A 21,575-nucleotide genomic window follows, 5' to 3' on the forward strand; every position below is an offset into this window, starting at 1 on the left:
CTCCCCTCTTAACAGCACTGTGGGCGTACCTACACCACAAGGACTGCAGCAGTTCAAGGAAACGGCTTACCTCCACCTTCTCATGGACAATTAGGGTTGGACAATAAATACTGGCCTTGCCTGCAATTCCAAGAATGAATAAAGAGACAAAAAATCAGCAGCACCAGCTAGAAATAGGTCAGGTAGAATGTTCAGCAGAAGTAATGTCAGGTCAGGGCTGCAACAAGGATTTGGGCTAATGAGGAGTTTTATGGTCATATCTTCCCCAATCTACCAGTTTTTTTTTAACAGCATGTATTAGTTGTACTGGTGCATTAAGATCTTGAGCTTTTTCATATGGTCTCACCGCCATTCTGAATGGCATTTCAGAAATCAGTTTTCAGTTCTATCCCTCTGTGCACAAAGCTGCATAATTTTAACAAGCCTTTCACGTCTTTAACAAGTCCAAAATAATCATTTTGTTCATTAATTGTCTTTCAGTCTTTTTGCAACGGGAGCAAGGCACATCGTAATGCTGGAAATGGATTGTTGGTCTGTTTGTACTTAGTACCAGTCTTGTGTAACCGCATAACTTACATCTACCTTTCCTTTCCACTTTACACCCTGAAGCAAAAATACAACATCATGTAATATCATTCATGTAGTTCCCTTCTTGCTGTATTTAGCCCCTTCTTAGTAATATTGTCCGCATGATTTACCAGCTGAATGCAATCTTTGCCCTGAACGGCACAGCACAACGAAAAATGGAAGCTGTTAGCAGAGTGAGTGGCAAAAAAGTGTTATTGACCTATGCTGGCAGCCATGTGTTTCAATTATTTTCCAGAAACCATTTGTCAAATAAGTGAAGCGATGTGGGACGCCAAGTTCAAGCTGGGGTTAGTGCCTTTCCACATCAGATATGATGTATCTTCTGCAGCGGTTTAATTGAATTACCCAATTTATTTTTCAAGCAACAATGCCCTACCCAAACCCATGACAGCAAACAATTAAAAATCTAGCATGAGTTGAAAAATTCTTAACTTTGCCTCGTTCTTTTCATTGAACGGTGTACACTGTTACATTTGTGGCATGTAGTCGCAGTCCCCGATTTGAAATAGTCAATCAGAAGCTTGCATAAAATGTTTTCGTTGGGTCAGAAACTGAGCTGTTGAGCAATTCCGAAAGGATTTGCTATTTTTTGTTTGCTAAATAAGCCTCATAATTATCCTGCATTTAGGACTGTATAGCAAATGTCATACACAGATAAACAGAGGCAATAAGCCTTTCATAAATTCTCTAATTATCTATGTTGGATTTCTTTTTGCCTAGAGATGATTTATGAGCATATTGATATATCCTTAAGTATTGTTTCTCAAGTTCACAGATGCAAATAATTAAAGCACTAGTAATTTACCAAAAAAGCCCTGGGTCAGACTTGTTTCATCACATACCAAATTAGTTATATTAGTGATGTGTATCAGATTTGTGTAAATATACTGTATTAAGAAAGTTTTCTATAAAATTAGTTCATTGTAAAGACATTGTGATTTACAGTTGGTTAGCTTAAGAATGGTAGCAACGGGGTTCCTGATGTTAATTGATGACCGTTTATTCATTGCAGATGTGTTTATACAAATACTGAGTAATCTCTGACTAGTAACACTCCAGCATGCTGCCCATAGCCAGAATTAATAAGTAATTTCTAATTAATATATTCACTTCTTTAACTTTGCTAAACTGTAATTGTCAGGCCCAAAAAGTAAAAAACACGTAAGACCTCTTAATTTTCAGATCTGTAGTCTAAACTGGTCATGTAAAAGATCAATACTCGATTAAGGTGTACATAAACAAGAATAGTTTTACTCGCAGCTAAAGTCACTGATTGAATTTTATATTCTTTCATGTTACAGATTCTGTGGTCTGAAAGCAAACTTAATTCTAGCTAATCATTTATTTGTGAACTAACACCGGATTGTTTGAAACTGTTGTAACACTTCTAACAATAACAAGCTAAAACAATTTTGTCATGCAGGCCCCACCTGCCAAGAATGAGGCACATTAATTTCACCACATGGACATTAAATTTCAAATTGTTGCTGGGAAGAAGCAAAGGCCTGTTACAATGGGTTGCCAGGCCCCTTGGTGGAAAGACATTTTTGCATATTAACAGACAGTGTTTGGGAACAAAGGAGCTAATCCCTGCTCCAATACAATTCGCAAACAGACGTGGTCAAACCAGTTAGTCAGATGATTAACCTGCTTGGCAGTTTTTTTTTCTGGATTGTACAGTATTGAACTGAGAGCTGGCAGAAAGTAGAATGCTCCTGGACAGAAGCAGACCTCCTGTCCTGCCTGTCTGCTCCCATCTCTTTCTCATGGAACTCCAAAACCCACTGAAGACACATGAAACCCAAGAGAGAAAAGTCTCCTACAGTGAACAAGGTTTAAGAAGAATACTGGGCCCCAACGAAAAGCAAGATCTACCTGCAATCAAGGGCTCTACAGCGAGCTCGAAGCACAGTAACAAAAAAAAAACACTTCAGAAATTGCCTCAAACTTTTTCACTTTATTTTTCTTCTCTTTCTATCCCTATCTGCACGTGTGTATCATGTATGCATGCTAGCGTGAGCATGTCATGTATCTGTGGGCGTTAACTGAATTAGAGTTTAAGTTTAGTAAATTTCACTTTTCTTCTTTAAACCTAAGAAAACCTGTTGTGCTGGTTTCTTTGCCTTATAATTGGAAAGCGGTGAACTAGGATTCACCAAGGGGGAGCTAAAAACACGGTGTGTTTAAAATTAAACCCGGTTACTGTAAGACAAGGTGAAGGCGGAAAGGGAAACTTAGACCGCTTTCTCACCTGATCGTAACAATTTATTTAAGCTAACGTTGTTCCCCATCTTCTAAAAGATGCATAATATCTTTAATTTTTATTACAAATGTTTCTGGATTAGCTGCTGTCAAAAGCAAAAGGTTATTTTTGCATGGCTCTATTATTCTTTCTTTTTGTATCTGTCTTTCTGTCATATCAAATCAATAATGTTAAACAAAAGTTAAGGTGTTTGCATGCGATGTGTGCTTATCTCATAAATGTTGTTCTTTGACTTGGAATAAATATGGTACCAACAACTTCAAATTTCTCTTTAATTCCTGTCACTTTTCTGTCTTTTTAATTTGTTTTGCTTTATTTTCCCCATTAGCCATCTTGCAATTTTCTTCCATTTTATATCGATATCTTTTCCAACATTTAGTATCTTGTTATAATATCACTGCCTTCTGTATTTTTGTCTCTTTAATCTTTTTTAATTCCTTTTAGTCCTAAAATGGCTACACTGCCTCACCCTCTTCCAGGCTCCATGACTTCATTCAGCCTGACATTCTCATATATGCCCTTCACTCTCAGCTTTGGTATCTTTTGAAGCCTCCTTCCCTTTGCTCCACCTTTGACCACAGAGCATCCAGCACCCTGGAAAGCTCTCCCTAAATGCATCTGCCTTTCTACCTCATTCCTGTCCTTCAAAAGGCTCCTCAGAATCTATGGCCATGTTTCAATCCCCACCCCTAACCCTTTTCACACTATGCTCAGTTGCCAATTAGTTTTGCCTCCATGGTGCATTTTAGAATGCTTTGTTACATTAAGTGGTGTTATAAAATAGTGAGTTGTTGAATCAAAAATTGTTTTCCTAATTAAAATACGTTTAGGGAAAATGACTAGTGGCTATGGAAAATAGCATCCATGCTTTTATTATGTTCAGTTTTTTAAATAATAGGTCAGATTTTGCTGGAGCATGGCATCTTGTGGTGTGCCCCATTAGTCAGACATATTGTGCACATTTAGGTTTCACATTTTTTGCTGTGTAATTTGCTGGAAGTGTGAGCTGTTAACAGTGTGCCATGGGCAAGAGGGCATCTGGGACTTTGGGGAACCATGAGACAAACAAATGTATCTCCTTACCCAATAAGGTTAAAGGATTGATAAATAAAAAGAGGAGGGATTGAGAAGGAAGGTGAATGAGAGTGAATTAATACAATGTTAAATCAGGTACAAAAAGCAAAATAAAGAAAGGGAAAGAAAGATTGGATTAAGACAGAGAGAGAAAGACAGACAGGAAAAGTATGAAAATATTTAAATTTAGCCTTTTAGAAATCTCCAACAACAATTCACAACTTGAGGGAATGAAACTGTGTACTTTTAATGGTACTCTCTGTGGGCAGGAGAGGTTGAAAAGCAGTCACTAATAATGGTCACATTGTTAAATAGGTGCTTACACTGTTAATTACCAGGCTTAACTTTCTGTGCTGAGTTTAATGGACATTTAATCAGCAGATGCAACAACCTCATTAAACTCACAGGAAGATTAAGGACGAGATTTACCAGAATAATACCTGGACTCCAAGGGTTAAATGATAAGGAAAGATTAAACAAACAGAGGTGTATTCTCAGGAATTTAGCAGGTTAAGAGGTGATTTGATCAAAGTTTTCAAGATATTAAGGGAACCAGATAGGGAAGATGGAGAGAAACTATTTCTGCTGGGTGGGGAGTCTAGGGCTGGAATTGTACCCCCCCCCCCACCACAAAGAGCGGGAAGGTGGCGTGAGGGGAGCGTAAAATGAAGCGGGAGGCTCGGGGGACCCTTCCTGACCCGCTCCTGCCTCCGCCACAACTTTACGCAGTTCAACGGGGGTGACAAATGGCCCGCCCACCCAGGCCAATCAAGGCCCTTAAGTGGCCAGTTAACGGGGATTTTACCCTTGGTAAGCGGGTGGCCCAGGCCCGAGAAAAGCTGCCTGACAAAAGCAGGTGGCTCTCTGACGGCCTAGAGGGCACTCATGATCAGGCATCCTGTGCCCTACGGAGGGCCTCCCCCGCTGCCCCAACCACCCCCAACACGCCCCCCTGCCCTCCCAAATGACCACCACTGCCTCGCTGGGGCCCGACTGATCACACCCGGCAAGGCGACAAAAACTTACCTTGGTTCCGGGGCTCTCCGACATCTTGTTGAAACCGGGAGCGGTGGCCACTGCTGGGACTAAGAACTGACGGCCCGCTGATTGGCCGGCAGCTCCATTAGGCAGGACTTCCTGCCTCAAGCGGGTGGAAGTCCCGCCTCAGAACAGTTAAAGGCCAGGAACCGCAAAATGCAGATCGGATCCCCAGGCCAGGTGGAAGCGGGATCGCCACTGACTTTTCAGTCAGTGGATGGTCCCCGTCCACCAAGGGAAAAATCCCAGCCTAGGACTCAGGGACATTGGGCTGAATTTTATGGAAGTGGCAGGCGTCTCGATGCAAAGCCAGAAAGGCAGGGGGAACCTGTCTCAGCCATCTAAGGGACTCCCAACTGCATATTATGGTGCTCAGGCAGTTAATTGCCTGGTGTTGGAGCTCCTGTGCCTTTAAGGAAGGGGATCCCATCTCCAAGATCTGCCAGCCAATCAGTCTCTGCACCCAGCTACAAGAGACAACATGGACATCAACCTTGGAAAGCAGGCAAGCCGGGGTGGGTTTGTCAGGGCCAGTCAGGCAGGCCCCAGCGAGAGATGAGGAGGGAGTGATTAACGAGGGTGTGGGGTGGGCTGTTGGTGAAGGGCTGGCCTTTGCCACCGGGGGACCCTCCTTGGGCCACAGATTGCCCAAGCAGGAGGGCCTCAACACCCAGCACGCAGGGAAGCCAACTGGTTCAACTGGGTGGTCTCCCCACGTGGCGGGACTCCCACCAACCACCGGTAAAGGACCAGCGACGGTGGGAAGAGGCCCTTAAGTGGCCATTAATTGGCCACTTAAGGGCCTCAATTGGCCTCTGGGCGGGAAGGCCGCCCTCGACCTTCCCCGCCCCTGACAAAATTCAATGGCATCAGGAAGGCGAAGGGCACTCTCTCCCCTTGTTTTCCCATGCCATTTTGTGTGCCTCCCTGCCTATCCCTGGAGGGCTGATAAAATTCAGGCCAGCATCTAAAAATTACAGCCAGACCTTTCAGGATTGAAATTAAGAAACACTTGTACACACAAAAGGATGGTAGAAGTTTGGAACTCTTTTCCTTAAACTGCAACTGATGCTATATCAATTGTTAATTTTAAATCTGAGATTGATAGATCTTTGTTAAGCAAAAGTATTAAGGGATATGGGGCAAAGACAGGTTTATGGAGTTGGATTGCAGATCAAACATGCTCTCATTGAATGGTGTGCTGCGGCCAAGTGGTAAGGGGTGTGGGTGGTTCCAACTGTTCAACTCCCAACTGACCGCACCAAGTGTTTTTGTTACTCAGGTTTTAACCCCTTTGTGTTTGTGTTTTATTTGTCAAATGAACAGACAATGACAGGTTTTCTTGTAGGTTTAAAACAGAAGATTAACTATTTATTGAGCAATATTCATTCCTGAAACGTTTACAAATGCACCCCCACACACATTCACTGACACGCATACACACACACATGCACACACACAAGAAGAGATGGAGAGGAAAAGGAGTAAGTGGTTTGAAATAAAGTAGGTTTTCAGGGTTCACGGTAAACCTGTTGAATCTTCTCGGAGGTCAATTTCTCTTTTAAAGTTGCAAGCCTGGGTTTTGTGGATTTCTCTGGTAGCTGAGACTTCAATCTAGAGATGGGGGATCACTTTCAGTTCTCTGCGGGACAGGTTGAAGTGTAGAATTCACATCAGGGCACCACCTTCGGTTTTTGATCTCTCAGCTGGACAGGCTTTTGTAATGTTCTGGTTCTCTGCCTCTCTCTCCAGAGAGCTACTTTTTAATGTAAAAAATTCCTCACATGTTGCCCCTGTTGTGACCGACAATGGCCCAGGATGTCTGTACACAAGTTCTTTGTTTCAGAAGAGCCCATTCAATTCAGAAATGTCTCTGGATGGGTTCAGGATGGGTGTAACTGACACCTCTTAGCCTAGAGTGTATTATTTTGTCCTTACCAGATAGTAAGACAGTTTAAATAAACAGTTTGATCTTCGGTGGCCATTTTGCAGCACATTGTTCACTTTTTAAAGGAAAAGTCAATTTTTTATAACTCTTCAGTTTGGATTCTATATTTCGCTGCATGACAGGTGGAACAGGCTCAAGGGGCTAAATGGCTAACTCCTGTTACTATGTTCCTGTGCCATTTTCGCAAAGCTAATGGCGGCCCAAAGCAAATCAGCCAGCAACTTGTGGTGACTTGCAATCCATGTGATATCTCTTCCTCCTACAAGTTGCTGGCTGATTTGTGCATTAATAACAATGTGCATCATTCAAACCCCATTAAATTTCCAAAGTGCCTCCTGACAACGAACCAACGCATCAAAGTCATCAGAGTGCTCCCAACTGCGCACATGCACAGAACAGCTGGCAGTAAGGTGCTCCACATGTGCACCCTACGTTCTTACCAGGACTAATTCGCACATGTGCGTGAAAATGGCCATCATGTAACCTCCCCCACCCCTCCACCAGTCTCTCGCTCACACTCTCCGTCCCCTCCCCTCCCCTGCCTATTCCTATCTTGCCACTCTTTCTCTCTCTCCCCCCCGTGGGGAGCAGGAGCAGAGGGGGTGGGGGGAGAAATGGGATGGAGCGGTGGGGGTGGAGAAGTGGGAGGGAGCGGTGGGTGGGAGAAGCAGGAGGTAGTGAGGGGGGAGAAATGGGAGGGAGTGGGGGGAAGAGACAGGAGTGAGCAGCTGATGGGGATGAAGCGGTGAGGCTTGGAGAGACTGACCGACAGTGGGGAGGTGGGGGGTTGTTTTCAAGCGGTGAGCGGAGTGAGTGGCTGATGGGGATGAAGCGGTGAGGGGGACTGAGTGGCCAACAGGTGGGATGAAGCGGGGAGCAAGTGGCTGACGGAAGGCAGTGGCGAGGCCGGGAGCGAGCAACGAAAAGACGGGCGCCGGAGGCAGCGCCAGGGAACAGAAGTGGGATATTGTTTGAGGTGGGCTCGCAGTGATCGAATTTAATTTGTTTTTGTGATAAATTGAGCAGTACCATCTTTAATCATGGCAGCTGTTTAAAATGTCGCAGACAATGACATTTCAGTGCATGAGGCTGCACTTGCGCATGTGCAAGTACTGTGCCACCTAGTGGTTGCCATGTCAGCAAACGCAGCCTTAAATTTTCAGCAAAATCTGGTCCAATATTACTTTGAAGTGACCTGCTAATTTTTACAAAAGATTTTTCCTCCATATTTAGTTTATCTTCCTATTCTTTTGGTTTTAGGTTCATACGCTCTAATACACATCACTCCCTAACTAGATGGCTGCCAAGGTTGCTCTTGGCCTTTGACTCTTTGCCTGTATGGAAGCACCTCATCTGCCTTCATGGCATAATTCAGATTGGAAAATGACAAATTCAAACCAATATATTGCAGCTCCATATTCAAAGCAGTGTGCCACCTCCTCAGTGTTTTTGATACAGTGGTGCATTCATTTGTTTCATAGCAAGTTTCAACGTGAGGTGTTTATCATATTGTGGTGTGTTAAAAGCTGTCCAAAAGGTTTGCAAAATATATTTTTTGTACAGACAGTGCGTCTCTAAAAACTATAAGCTATTCACAAATCTCAGTGCAATTCCTGTTTCTGGCAGAACCCCTTTATTTTATTTTATGGTTGCTAGTGACATTTCTACTGTCCCAAAGTGATAATTCACAGAAGTGAAATAAAAATAATTATAAATGTGTGTGAATTATTACTTAATTGTCTCGGCCACACACTGCTTTCCAGAATGATTGTGAAAAAGGCTTTATTAAGGGAACCATGAAAGGTCTCATATCTCATAGAAAGTGTCTAAAAAACCTTTAGAAGTGTAATGAGCATGAAGGTATGTTTTTTTGCTTGTCTTTATTTCTTAGGACATGCTAATAAGCATATAATAATATAATATTAAAGCTATTTATTTTCTTCTAACAAAACCTCACCTATCCAGGCATCCATAATGCTTATGATTATGAAGATTTTTTAATTCTTTCATGGGATGTGGGCGTTGCTGGCTAGGCCAGCATTTGTTGTCCATCTCTAACTGCCCTTGAGAAGGTGGTGGTGAGCCGCCTTCTTGAACTGCTGCAGTCCATCTAGTGTGGGTATGCCCACAGTGCTGTTCGGAAGGGATTTTGACCCAGCAACAGTGAAGGAACAATGATATATTTCCACGTCAGCATGGTGTGTGGCTTGGAAGGGAACTTGCAAGTGATGGTGTTCCCATGCATCTGCTGCCCTTGTCCTTCTCGGTGATAGAGGTCACAGGCTTGGAAGGTGCTGTCAAATGAGCCTTGGTGAGTTGCTGCAGTGTATCTTGCATATGATACACGCTGCTGCCACTGTGCGCTGGTGGTGGAGGGATGTGAATGTTTAAGTTGGTGGATGGGTTGCCGATCAAGCGAACTGCTTTGCCTGCCTGGTGTTGAGCTTCTTGTGTGTTGTTAGAGCCGCACTCATCCAGGCAAGTGAAGAGTATTCCATCACACTGCTGACTTGTGCCTTGTAGATGGTGAACAGGCTTTGGGGAGTCAGGAGGTGAGTTAGTCACCTCAGAATTCCCAGTGTTTGAACTGCTCTTGTAGCCACAGTATATGCCTGATACAGTTCCGTTTCTGGTCAATGCTAACCCCCAGGATGTTGTTAATGGGGGATTCAGTGATGGTAATGCCATTGAATGACAAGGGGAGATGGTTAGATTCTCTCTGGTTGGAGATGGTTGTTGCCTGGCACTTGTGAGGTGCGAATGTTACTTGGCACGTATCAGCATAAGTCTAAATGTTGTCCAGGTTTTACCGCATGTGGACAAGGGCTGCTTCAGTACCTGAGGAGTTTGCCATGTGTTTAAAATACACTCTGATTAGTATGATGCCCCTTATATCACTCTTTTTTGGAACTTGCATAATTCTTATGATGGATGCCACAATTGATCCAAAAATTGGACAAGCTGTAGCTTGTCTGAAAAACTACAGATGTGTAGCATTAAAACTGTTTTACAGCATAATTATTTCCGTCTGTCACACCAATAACACTGCAGTTTTCAGTGGTGTCTGAAATATAGAATGGAGTAATGGCTTATTAAAGTTCCTTTTCACAAATAAAATGTGATTAGCTTTTATATACTTCACAATATTTGTGTTAGTCACTAAAGTTGATCAAGTTCTCTTTATGCCATAGATCATGTGCAGTATTGATTTTAAATTAGTTATCAAAGATTCAAAAAGAATTACAATTAAAATAAAGCATCTGATCATCTAGGGCCATTTCTCATACAAGCAATGAAAAGAAATAGAGCGAGCCTTATGTAAATGGATTTTGAGTAACATCGGGCAGAATTTTCCCAGCCAAGTGGAAGCAGGTTTCGGTGTGAGGGAAGTTAAATCCCCTGAAATTGACATTAGGTCAGGATCCTGATGACATTCCTCCCTCTTCCTGCTTTCCCTGGGGTGGATTCTGATTCCAGCGGGGAACCTCCGTGGGTCTGGCAGGAAAGCAATTGAGCCATTTAAAAGGCAATTAAAAGCCTTTTTAATAATGAATTCCTTCTTAACAGCGCACGGGTTCCATGCTATGTCTCCACCTTGCCAGGGTCACTGAGGCGAGTGCACAGTGGGAAGAGCTTCTTCAGTGAAACTGACAAGCTAGGAAGGCTTTTATTAGTTACTCTGAAGAGCTCCAGACATGGCCATGGGAGGGTACATGCTGAGAGGATGTTTCCTCTTGTGGAGGAAGCTAGAACAACGGGGCACAGTTTCAAATTAAGGGGTCTCCCATTTAAGACGGAGATGAGGAGGAATTTTTTTCTCTGAGGGTCATTAGTGTTTGGAATTCTCTTCCCCAGTGAGAAATGGAGGCTGAGTAATTGAATGTATTCACCGCAGAGTTAGACAGATTTTTGATCTACAAGGAAGTCAAGGGTTTCGGGGAGGCAGGTAGGAAAGTGGAGTTTAAGGCCACAATCAAATGAGCAATTATTATCTTATTGAAAAGTGGAGCAGGCTCGAGTGACTGAATGGCCTACTCCTGCTCCTATTTCTTATGTCCTTATGTTCTCTTAGAGAGTGCAATCACTGCATGACAGGTGATTGCCAACTTCTCGGAAGGGGTCAATCACCACTTTGCCCACTCCCAATCTGCACTCAGGTCTCTTCTTCTCATCAAATTATGTATTCTCTTCTGCAAGGAGAGAAAGCAGAGAGATGTGAGTGCTCATAATGGCTTGAATGGAGAGAAGAGGAGGTCAACATTTGTTGATGGTGACTGTGATGCATGGGTCTGAGATGTCAATAGGCTAAGGGTGAGTGTGAATGTTGGCTGTTTGGATGGGGATGTGAGGTGCCTGCAGAGAGAGGAGTAGATCTGTAAGGTATGTTGTCCTGAGATGTGCCATGCTGAAGAAAACTGGGCAAGTCAGAATGTGGGGCTTGCACCTGAAAAAGTTACACCACTCACCTGCCATACCCTCCTGAGGTCCTAGACCCTCTTGGTGCACAGTCTCCAGGTTGAAGGGACCACACTCCTGCTGCTGACTTCCTCGGCCACTTTCATTTAGGCCTGTTTGGTTGGAGAGGTTGTCCTCTTCCTCCTATCCTTGTAACAGCTCACCTCATTGCCCCTTGGATCCTACAGCACGACCCCCAAGTAAGAGTGAGACCCAGGGAGCAGCCTTCCCAGGTCTTCTCTCTATTCCTGTGGTAGCTGCAGCCTCAAAAATCCAACTGTTGGTGATCCCTTCTAACCCATGCCATGGTCCCTTTAATTAGAAATCCTTTCTTTGAGAGGATGGACACATCATTCCACCCACCTTCCTGAATTGGTCGGGGTGCCCAAAGGCAGGATTTATTTAGAGATACAGCACTGAAACAGGCCCTTCGGCCCACTGAGTCTGTGCTGACCAACAACCACCCATTTATACTAATCCTACATTAATCCCATATTCCCTACCACATCCCCACCATTCCCCTACCACCTACCTACACTAGGGGCAATTTACAATGGCCAATTTACCTAACAACCTGCAAGTCTTTGGCTGTGGGAGGAAACCAGAGCACCCAGCAGAAACCCACGCGGTCACAGGGAGAACTTGCAAACTCCGCACAGGCAGTACCCAGAACTGAACCCAGGTCACTGAAGCTGTGAGGCTGCAGTGCTAACCACTGTGCCACCCAAGATATTAATGCCACTGCTCTGGGAAAGAACCTCGGCAAAGCCCGGCCATTAGGAAATTGGTTTCCCAACCTAAAAATGGTCCCAACGATTCCAGCAGGAAGTAAGTCCACAATATTCTGCCCATCCTATCAGCTGTCAACACCAACCACTCAGAGGACTCAACTGGATGAAATATTGTAGAGATGATATGATAGAGATCTGTCTATAAGAGAAAATCACTAAATTATGTAATCATGAAAATACTGGTGACAAGCTCAAGCAGAAACACATTTTTCTAACTAGTGGTATCAATGAGGCAGGTCGTGAACATGGAGGATCCAGTCTGTGAAAGCTTGCACCTTGCTATTGCACACTTCTAGCCTGCCACTGTTAAGAGGAATGGGCAATGCAATTAATGTTGCATTTCGAATGAGAATGGTTTAAGTATTAGTTAGAAAATTGTGAGGAGGTGGCGAGAATAGAGGTTGAATGGAAGTGTTGTTAATTGGACGTTACAGCTTCTTTCCTGCTAAGCCTTCCTTTCATCTGTCTTTTTAATTATTTCATTATCATTTTGTACTGCAGTTCACAGTGAAATGACCAATTGTGTTTAAGTGAAAGCTAATTATTAGGACTGAATTATTGTGCAGTTTATTGATCCCTATGGTGGATTAAGGGCTTTAGGTTCGTCTAGACAGAATAGTTAGTGAAATGACAGAGGAAACATATAACACCCTTGGGAAGAATCCCCGCGCTCTGTAAGCAATTAATGCCTGCCAGGTAATGGAATTTAAGTTGATACTAAATTCTGCAGTGCTTTGGCATTTCAACTGCCTTATATACACATTAGCCTAATGAACAAGAGTGCCCGAGTAGGCTTCAAGCACATCAATAAACTGTGGAAGTTTCCCTCTTTTTTCAATCTCATACCATTTGAAAAATGTGTCATTCTCTATTGGATTTTGATGAAAAATGAAATGTGCCATCCATATTGTTTATCTTCGTTCGTTCGTGTCTCTTGATGGATGTGTATTAACAATTTCTATTTCCCAAAGAACTCTAATCTCCCTATGGATGTGAAAAGTATGTGGTGATAAACTAAAAAGAAAATACAGGACTGCTGAGTAAGAAGCCAAACAAGCCATTCATCTCAATCCAGTTCTCTGCAAGTTTAAAAGCAATCCGTCATTATCTTGATGAGCAAGTCACAGCTTGTGTTAACCATACAAACCTTTGCAGCTATTTCGATGAGCGTGTCCTTGAATGGACTAGGAGATCAGACAAAATGGATTTAATGTAGCCCTTTTTCTGATGCAGCTCTAGTTCTCAAGGGCCAATTTTCAATGACTTTCTGGGCAACTTGCCAGTCACAGGACATTTCAAAGCAAAAGCAATGTCTTTTATCCATGCAGAAAAGGCCAATTATACAGCTAAAGGAATACTGTGGTTTGCTAAATACTGGCAACTGAAACTGTTCTTTAGAGCTTACCTCCACTCTTGTGTTGCCAGATCAGTACTACTGATACGCTACTGGTCTTTAGAATCCTCACTGCAGTATGATGATTGTCTTCACTGTATCACTTTTCAGTGAAGATGCTTTTGATTTTTAAAAAAACAAAACAAAAGTAAGTGCAGCATTTTTCACCAAAATCCACCATCATCACGAATATCACTAGTATCACGAATCCACTATTTACAACTTTATCAAATAGCACACCGGTAGAAATGCGTACACAGTATTCTTTCTGATATATTGGGCTGAATTTAAAGAGACCACTGCTGGGACCAGCGGCAGGCCCAGAATTGGTTGCTGTTCGCATCCATCACATGGGCGGCTACCCCACCGCAATCACATGGTGGGTGGCAATTTTGCACACTGGAGATGCCAACCCCCCCAATCACATGGTAGGGATGGGATGCAAGTCGTCGATTACGGCGTCAAATGTCTCCAGAACAGATGCTGGTGCCATAGTTAAAAGCCTGCCAGCCCTGCATTCACTCCTGCCTTAGAGTCAGTGCAGCCTGGTACAGCTTTAAACTTTGCATGACTGGTTCCTGGATCCCCCACCAAGGAGGGCAGAAGACTATGGCCGAGGCAAGAAACAGGTCAGCTCCATGGTTCAGTGATGCCTCCCTGCAGATTCTCTTCCAGGCTGCAAGGGATAGGTGAGAGATTCTCTTCCCCAGCAATAGCAAGAAGATATTCTCCCACCTGACCAAGCAAGACTGGGTGGAGATCGCAGAGGAGGTCAGCAGCTGTGGGGTCACCCAACGCAGCTGAGTGCAGTGCAGGAAGAGGGTCAACGACCTCCTGTGTTCTGACAAGTTGAGTGCTCCATACCACTTGCCTTTTTGGGAACTGCATGTGACCACGTGGGATGATGGGGAGGGTGGCATTACCACGGCGATGGCAAAGGGGCGAGGTTATTACCTCATCCTGACAGATACATGGCTGCATCTTGACCAGAGGCCAGCGTCCTCCGTCACTCACCCCCATTAACTCCCCCGACAGCATTGTCAGCATGAGAAATATCAGATCTCCTGGTGGGGATGAGCAGCTGACATCAGCAGAACTGTCATGTTGATCTCTCTTCCAATCTCTACTATCTCCGTCCTTCCTCTTACTAGACAAGAAGGTCCATAACAGGAAAGAGACGGTCCAGACTGGCGGAGGAGTTCCTGATCTGCGCCCTCTCACTACCAACGAGGAAGAGGCCTTGGAACTGTGCAAGGGCAGCTGTGCAATTTTGGATGGGGAGACTGGAGTCCCTGCACAAGAGAGTGAGGATTGACTTCCATGGACATACTCATTAATGTTGGTGACCCACATCACGTATGGTTGGCATAATGAGATCTGCACAGCCTTAATCACACATGTTTGTGTTCTCTCATGCAGGTTGGCTTGTGCAGGAGACTGTAGCCACAGGGGGACAGTCCTCAACCTCTGAGGAGGAGGATTACTCAGAGGATGCACCATCCCATGATTCTCCTGCACTTTCCACCAGCACAGATACTTACACCACGGTAGATAATCGATCGGCTTTAGAATCAGGGTCACAAGCTGGTGAGAGCACCTCACACATGCCCAAGCAGCTGCCGGAGGCTGAGACAGCTGAGCCCTCCAACAGTTGAAGGACTGTAGGTAGCCAGGCCCATGCTGAGTCCCAGGCTGGTGACGAGCGTCTGGTGTCAACAGCACAGGGCATGCTGGAGTTGCAGAGAGGGGTAAGTCAACATTTGGTGGAGATGCCAGAGGCCATGCGCAGCCATAAGCAGATGCTGGAGGAGTCCATCCATGCGATGAGTGCTGCCATGTCTCAGGCGTGTGAGCACATGGCTTCCTACATCGAGACGTTGGACATCCTCATGAAGAGCCAGATTCCACAGTTGTGTGCAGACCTGTACACCATTGCCTTGGCCATGAACTTAATGCAGCAGTGACAAAGCAAGAGAAGGAACAGGAGCCTGGAGACATCCCCCCGCACCACCCCCCTCATCCTTCTCTGGTGAGCAGGGAGGTTCAGGTGAGCCTTGAAAGAGAGGCTTCCCTCCACAGGTGGGGGACTCCCCTCAGAATGCTCTGAGTGTGGACATCGGCTCCTCAGCCCCTCGACCAGTGAGCCCAGCTCCAGCAGCTGCAATGCCTGAGGAGAGTCCTGCATTCATTGTGGACACCTTCAGGCAACCAAGGCCTTCCTAGCCTCAGGCAGCCAGAGGAAGCCTGCCAAAGCCATCATAAATTTAGTGATTAATTAAGCTCTTTGTGCAAATCATTAACATTCATTGTCTGAAATCCATGTTCCATTGTGCCTTAATTGCAAGCAGCTGACTTCCCCTTTCCACCTCAATGAAATGCCAATGTGACCACAACCCTCATTAACATATGTTCTCCCATGGGCACGATTGTGCATTGCAGCTGGTTGCAAGTCAGGGAACACAAATGGAAAGGAGGCAACAGAATACATGCATGAATTTCATTCATTATTAGATTCTCTGTGAGTGGACATCAGGGTGGCTGGAAATGGGTAATTATAAGGTTGTCTCTTGCCTCCTTTGCATGTCGGTCAACTTGTCTGGCCTCCAGCACCACGTTGTCACCGTCCATTGCTGCTTGTCCCTCTCCCATCTCATCGTCCTCCGCATTGATGGAGAAGTGTCACTCGGGCATCTCATCATCATGTGAGGCCTCCCTCCTTTGCAGTGCTAGACTGTGCAGAGCACAGCAGAGCATCACAATACGTGATACCCTCACTGGGGCATACTGCAGGCCTCCACCAGATCGATTGAGGCAGCGAAATCTCATCTTCAGCAGCCAATGGCCGCTCGATGGTCGCTTCAGTGGAGCCGTGGCAATTGTTGTACCTCTCTTCCACTACATTGCGAGGGTTCCTCACAGGCGTAAGCAGCCATGTCATCAATGGGTAACATTTGTCCCCGAGAATCCATCCCTGAAGATGAGCAGGGAGTCTGAAAAGCTGTGACACCTGGGATTTCTAACTATGTAGGTGCCATGGCTGCTTCCCAGGAAGCAGGCACACACCTGCAGGAAACACTTTTGGTGGTCACAGACCAGTTGAACATTGATTGAATGGAAGTCCTTCCTGTTGATGAAGGCAGCTGGCTGTTCTGTGGAAGTCTTGATGGCCACATGCATGCAATCCATCATACCTTGCATCTGGGGGAATCCAGCGATGGCCCCGAACCCAGTGACCATCTTTGCTTGACTATCAGGGTTGGTCCGATAGCACACATAGTCACCAGCCCTCTTGAATAGGGCATCGGTAACCTCCTTAATGCAGAGGTGGTGGGAGACCCAATACATGTCCCCAGTGGATCCCTGGAAAGATCCAGATGTGTATAACTTTAGTGCCATGGTGATCTTCAGGGCCACTGGCATGGAGTGGCCCCAACTCCCAGATGTCGCAACTCATCCTGCAGTTGGGTGCATAAGTCCAGTGGTGGCCTCCCTGGAGAGCCATAGTCTTCGTTGACAATGGCAGTCAGCCATTTGGAGGTAGCTGATCCGAGTCCAGTACACTCTGTTGCATATGTTGACCCTTCTTAGCATGGCTGGCTGCTATTGCTGTCATCGTGGAGCTTCACGACAGGTGCAGCTGCCTCTTGGCCTTCCCTCCATCCATGGCGCCACAGCACGCCACGGGCCTCAAAAATACAGGGTGTATGAGACCCATGCCAAGTGACTTGTGGGCCTGCAGATCGCTGTTAACGCAGAGACAACCTGCCTTGGCAACTGAGCTTTTGACAATTCTCTCGGCGGAGTCCCTGATGGACCTCAGGGCCCAACCGTGCAGATGGACCAACATCTGTTTGAGCAGTGTGAGCAACCAAACATATCACACAGCAGTTTGGTAACTCTATACTGCCCCCAGTATTCCCCCCCCCCCCCAACCCACACTAAAGCCTTGCAGAGCCCCTGAGACCCTGAACCCCCTTGCAGAGTCCCAGAGACCTCACACCCCCTTGCAGAGGCCCCAAGACCCCGAATCGCCTTGCAAAGCACACAGCAACGCAGTCCGACTATGGTCTCTGAACCACCCACTTCTTCTATGCAGCAATTCTCAGGGCTGCCTCCCCGATGGGGGCAATGTGGCCTCTCACTTCAGTGCCACTAGGTTTTAACGATGGTGAATCCAAAGGCACGAGAGTGCCACCCGCCGTTCACAAAATCAAGGGGCAATCATTAAGTCATAATAAATTATATTTAAATACATTTAAAAGAGTAGTTAAGCAATTTAAAATAGCTTGCTGTCATGTCGGGGCGTCAATGCCCTGATGGAGCTTTCCCACCACTGACAAAATTTGGAACTGACGTCACAACGCTGGATTTCTGGCCAGATGGCTGCAATGCGATTCTTTGCCCTGCCACACCACCATTCCCGCTGCATTAAATTCTGCCCACTATATGCAAACTTTGCTGCATTTAGTAACATTATTTGTAGTTATGGAGCCATTATAGTCATTTACAGCAAAGAAGGAGGCCGTTCGGCCTATTGAGTCCCTAGCGGTTCTCCGCAGAGCAATCCAGTCACTCCCACTCCCCTGCTCGATCCCCTTAGCCCTGCAAGTTTATTTCCTTCAAGTGCCCGTCCAATTTCCTTTTGAAATCATTGATTGTCTTCGCTTCTACCACCCTCATGGACGCGAGTTATTTAAAATTGTTTTCTTAGTGCTTTTCAAGAATATTTCCATGAAACACATTCTTGTCACAACTGATCATCAACCTGCTTTTGTTTCAATGCATTTTAACGTCAGGCATCAGTAAAATAATGTCAGATCCTTGTGCAAACTGCACTTAACCAATGTATTTTTCCATTGTGCGAGAAATTTTTCAAACGCTTATCACTAAATTCAAGGGATTCTAATAAATTGCATGAACTGGAAAACAAATGAAAGCTGTTTGAATCCTTTTCGTGCTGAGATTCTGAAGGATGTGTGATAATGCATGAAAATCTAATTACTATACATATCAAGAGAACAAAACTCATTTTTTCAATCTGTCCTCCAACTTCATTTTAAACTGCAAATCTTGCCTTTCATAGGAATATTCTTTAGCTTTGTTAATTCTTTAAAGAAGTCTTCAAAACTCCATTTTTTATGTTTGACAGAGAATTCTCATACATGGAAGGAAAGGCTTGATTGTCGTGATTTTTTTTAAAAGGCTTTCTTCAGTAAATGTATAACTTGTAAATGATCAAACACAACTAATCTAAGAGATTGACACCTGTACAAAATGAAGACAAATGATGTCTGAAAATCATGTTGGCATTGGGCAAAGGGCAAATATGCAGGTCACAAACAGTTTCTTGACTTAGCAATGTATTTAAATTTGTGGTTTCAAGGTCAAAACCTAGGTTCAGAGCTCAAAGTATCACATTTATCTATTCATAATACTAACTAGACATTCGCTGGTCCACGGTTTTCCACCATTCATTTTAATGAGGCAGAAAAATCATGATCAGGTGAGCCACAAGTGAAAAATCATGGCCAAAATATTTTGGTAGTGGGTGTAATAGTTAGGAACATGGGAAAATAAAGGCCTGGAAAACACTCCAGTGCACTTGGCCGATCCCAAATAAATAACACTTCTCAATTACCCATTCAGATAAGCAAGAAACATTTTTGTCTATTAGCCAGTTTTGTATCCATCCCTTTAATCCCATGCGCTTCAATTTTGCCAATGAGTCTATTATGTGCTACTTTATTAAGGGCCTTTATGAGAGTTCATATGCACAACATGAACTGCACTACCTTCAACAGCAGTCCAAGTGAAAATTAATTTTGTCCAGGATAATGATCTCTAGAAGGTTTCCCATCACCGACATAAGGCTTATTGGCCTTGAAGCTTATCTCTCTCTCCCCTTTTTTTAAACAAGGATGTAATGTTTGGAACCTTCTAGTACTCTGGCCCCATTACCAAGGAAGATTGAAAGATTGCGGCCAGAACCTCCGCTATTCGCACCGTTACTTCCCTCACCAACCTAAGATGTATCCTAAGACTGGGTGACTTTGTTTACATTGAACATTACCAATTGTTTAAGTACCTCCGCTTTATATATTTTTATCCTATCTAATTTTTCTACTTCTTTTACCATGATATTAACAGCATCCTCTTTGAATGAAAACATATACAAAGTACTCATTCAGTACCTCAGCCATGCCCTCTGCCTCCACAAGAAGATTTCCTTTAGGTCGGTCATCGGCCAGCCCTTCCTTTCACTACTCCCTTATATTTTTCCACAACAACAGCCTCTAATGTGTCCCCAGGAAGCCCACTCCACATTTTCATCACCCACTCTACATTTTCATCACCCACTCTGTAAAATAATTGAATCTAAACTATTACTGCATCTTTCCTCTTCTAAGCGGCACAGTGGCGCAGTGGTTAGCACTGCAGCCTCACAGCTCCAGGGACCCGGGTTCAATTCTGGGTACTGTCTGTGTGGAGTTTGCAAGTTCTCCCTGTGTCTGCGTGGGTTTCCTCCGGGTGCTCCGGTTTCCTCTCACCGCCAAAGACTTGCAGGTGATAGGTAAATTGGCTGTTATAAATTGCTCCTAGTGTAGGTAGGTGGTAGGGCATATGGGATTACTGTAGGGTTAGTATAAATGGGTGGTTGTTGGTCGGCACAGACTCGGTGGGCCGAAGGGCCTGTTTCAGTGCTGTATCTCTAAATAAAAAATAAATAAATAAGCTTGAGTTCATATTCTCTGGTTGTAAAGTTTAAGGCAATCACAAATATGCAATTTAATTTCATTTCCTTAAGAATCTTAAACCTTCTTTTCTCCATAATAAATAGTCTCTAACCACTCCACACTGTTCAGATGTCTTAATCAAGTAGGGAATTTTAACCTATGCCACCTGATGGTAAACCGATGGGACCTGATCAGCTGTCTGTACTACATTCCACCTGATTTTCCTTCCCATTCACTTCAACAGAAAGTAAAATCAGGCAGGGTGTAAAACTAAGTTAAAATTGCCCCCAGTTATCAGTTTGGTAGACCTTTACTTTGCATTTGTATAGTGCCTCTGGATATGCTTTCTTACAATTAATTAAGTGTCCTTCTGTAAACAAACACAGAAACCGATTTGTGCAGAGTAAGATCCTGAAAACAGCAAATGACTAAATGAGTAGGTGAAAGTTATGGGGAGACAGTGATGTAGTGGTAATGTCACTGGATTAGTAATCTAGAGGCCCAGACTAATTCCATGGGGACACAGGTTCAAATCCCATCACGGCAGCTGATGGAGTTTAAATTCAGTTAATTAATAACTGGAATTGAGAGCTAGTCTCAGTAATGGTGCCATGAGACTGTCATTGATTGTTGTAAAAACCCACCTGGTTCACTACTGTCCTTTATGGAAGGAAATTTGCCATCCTTAGTTTTATTTTCGGCAGGCGCAGACACGATGCGCTGAATGGTTTCCTTCTGTGCTGTAATGTTTCTATGGTTTTCTATGCTTTTACCTGGTCTGGCATACATGGGATCCCAGACCCAATGTGGTTGACTCTTAACTGCCCTTTGAAATGGCCCAGCAAGCCACTCAGTTGTCGAGGGCAATTAGGGATGGGCAACAAATGCTGGCCTTGCCAGCCACACCCACATCCCATGAAAGAATAAAAAGAAATCTATTTTTAATGATGGAGAATTTTGGCCAGGAGACTCAGAAAAGTCTCTGCTCTTCAACAAATATTGCCATGGGATCTAGCTGAACAGACAAATAGCGCCTCAGTTTAACATCTCATCTGAAACCTTTGCCAACTACAAACTCAAACAACTTTCTTTTTGTCCCCAGTTCCAAATTAAATCCAAATCCAATGAAAAATTTTAATAACAGAATGGCTAGGCTACAGTTAGAGTACTGTTTGCAGTTTTGGGCACTCCATTATAGAAAGGATATTTAAATCATAGAGCATGCAGTGTAGATTTACGAGGATGATACAAGGACTCATAGGGCTGAGTTTTATCATCCCGCCGCTACTGT

The sequence above is a fragment of the Heterodontus francisci genome, chromosome 4, assembly GCF_036365525.1.
Source record: "Heterodontus francisci isolate sHetFra1 chromosome 4, sHetFra1.hap1, whole genome shotgun sequence".
Classification (NCBI taxonomy): domain Eukaryota; kingdom Metazoa; phylum Chordata; class Chondrichthyes; order Heterodontiformes; family Heterodontidae; genus Heterodontus; species Heterodontus francisci.